A 2,150-nucleotide genomic window follows, 5' to 3' on the forward strand; every position below is an offset into this window, starting at 1 on the left:
CCTCCGGGGCGACAGTGACCTTACAACCGAGCCTAGGAAGCCCCTCTCAGGGTCGCCGAGGCATCCCCTTAAAATCTCATTCCCTGAACTCCGTTCTAGGAAGCCCCTCTCAGGCCCTCCAGAGCGTCCTAACCCAGGCCTCCAGTCGCTCAAAATAGAGCCCTGGTCGCCCTTCCGAGCGGAGAGCAAGAACCCCCTTCAGGGCCCCCTGCCGGTCACTCTATCTCTAGCCGCCTGTCGCTAACAATAGTGCAAGTCCTGTCGTAAAGTGCATACGATTCTGTTCCGCTCCTCCCCGGATATAATGAAAAGTATAAAATACTGGCTTTTATTTTCTTCTGACAAGGTAAATTGATTTCTTTTGAAGTGATATTTTATTTTTATATGACTAGGTTTAATGATTCCTTTTACACCTTTTGAATGTTTTACTTTTTCTATAATTGTTCATAGATTCGTTCGAATTTTTGCTGTTAAATATGAATTTCAATTTGGTCACTTTTAAAGGAAAAAATTTTTTTATATTTATCCGACAAGGTAAAATAAATTTCTGTTGTGTTTATATTTTTCTGACAAATTAAAATAATTTTCTGTTACAATTTTTAAGTTTGTTTTACATATTACTTAATTTTTCTTAGATTTGTTTGTATTTGCAACTTAACACTTGAATTTCATTGGGACGAATAATTTTACACTTTTTACTTGGAAAGACATGGGTATTCTCACGACGTCAGGATTTTTTATTATTAATTTATTCTTTTTTGAGGTTTTACATTGATACGACAGTTATTTATTATATTGTATTATTTATTGTTCTGTAATTATTATGTAATGTGATAATTAATTTTTTATTATCATATTTTGTTAGTGACATCATGACAAGTTATATTTTATTTTATTGTATATTTTGAACGAATGATTAATGTAACCGATTTTCTATGATACTATTGTTTTTTGCATTGAAAATGACCGATCGGAGTCGAAACGTCTGTAATGATTTTAAATTGATTATATTGTTTATTGGAATATTGGTTCTATGTCCTGTTGATTTCTTTATTGTTTTATACATATTAAACCTTATAATTGTTTTAATTTATTTTATGAACTGCTCTTTATCTTCTCTAATGTCTTTATTACATTTTTAAATTCTTTGATACATATATTCAGGGATATAATGTTTCAATTTTTATTTGGCAATTATGCCAGAACTCTTATATTTTCGTGTATATTACAAATTAATCCCGGACCACGCACACAAAATGAGTCTCTTACTGTACTTTTTATATGTATCGTGCTTTTCATATGTATCGTATTTTATTTCATTATCAGTTAACGTCCGTTAGGCATACGCCACTGATTGATCTTTATTTATTTCTCCCTGCGACAAAATGCCTCCTACGGCTATTCCAGAAGCGTCAGTGGTTAGAATAAAAGGTTTTGAGAAGTCCGGGTATTGTAGAACGGGCTCCTCGCATAATCTCTGTTTTAAAGCTTCGAATGATTCCTCTTGGGCGAATGTCCATTCGAAACGCGCATCGTTTTTTAATAAATTCGTTAGAAGTTTAGCCAATTTTGAGAAATTTGGTATAAATCTTCTGTAATATCCTGCTAATCCAAGAAATTGTTTAATGTTTCTCGGCATTTTAGGCTTAGGAAACTGCCTTGCGGCCCCTAATTTTTTTGGATCTGGTTTAATTCCGTTTTTGCTGATTACATGGCCTAGATAAGTTACTTCTGTTTTCAAAAATTCGCATTTGTCCGGCTGTAACTTTAGATTAGCTTGACGCAGTCTATCTATTAGTAAATTGTACTTTTTTGCATGTTCTTCGAGCGAGGTTGCATATATTACAATATCATCCATGTAAACAAATAATTCTTCACCTTGCAATCCTGTTAATACTAAGTCCATTAATTGTTGGAATGTAGCGGGAGCGTTTTTCAGTCCGAAAGTCATTCGGTCAAACTCGTGACCGAAAGGGGTTGTAAACGCAGTTTTATGACTGTCTGCAGGATCCATTTTTATTTGGTGGAACCCGGAAGCTAAATCACATACCGAAAAGTATTTAGCCCCTCCTAGTTGATCCAGAATATCGACGATGTTAGGTAATGGATAAGCATCGCCAATAGTTTTATCATTTAAGGCTCTGAAATCT

The sequence above is a fragment of the Trachymyrmex cornetzi genome, unplaced genomic scaffold, assembly GCF_001594075.2.
Source record: "Trachymyrmex cornetzi isolate Tcor2-1 unplaced genomic scaffold, Tcor1.1 scaffold2230, whole genome shotgun sequence".
Classification (NCBI taxonomy): domain Eukaryota; kingdom Metazoa; phylum Arthropoda; class Insecta; order Hymenoptera; family Formicidae; genus Trachymyrmex; species Trachymyrmex cornetzi.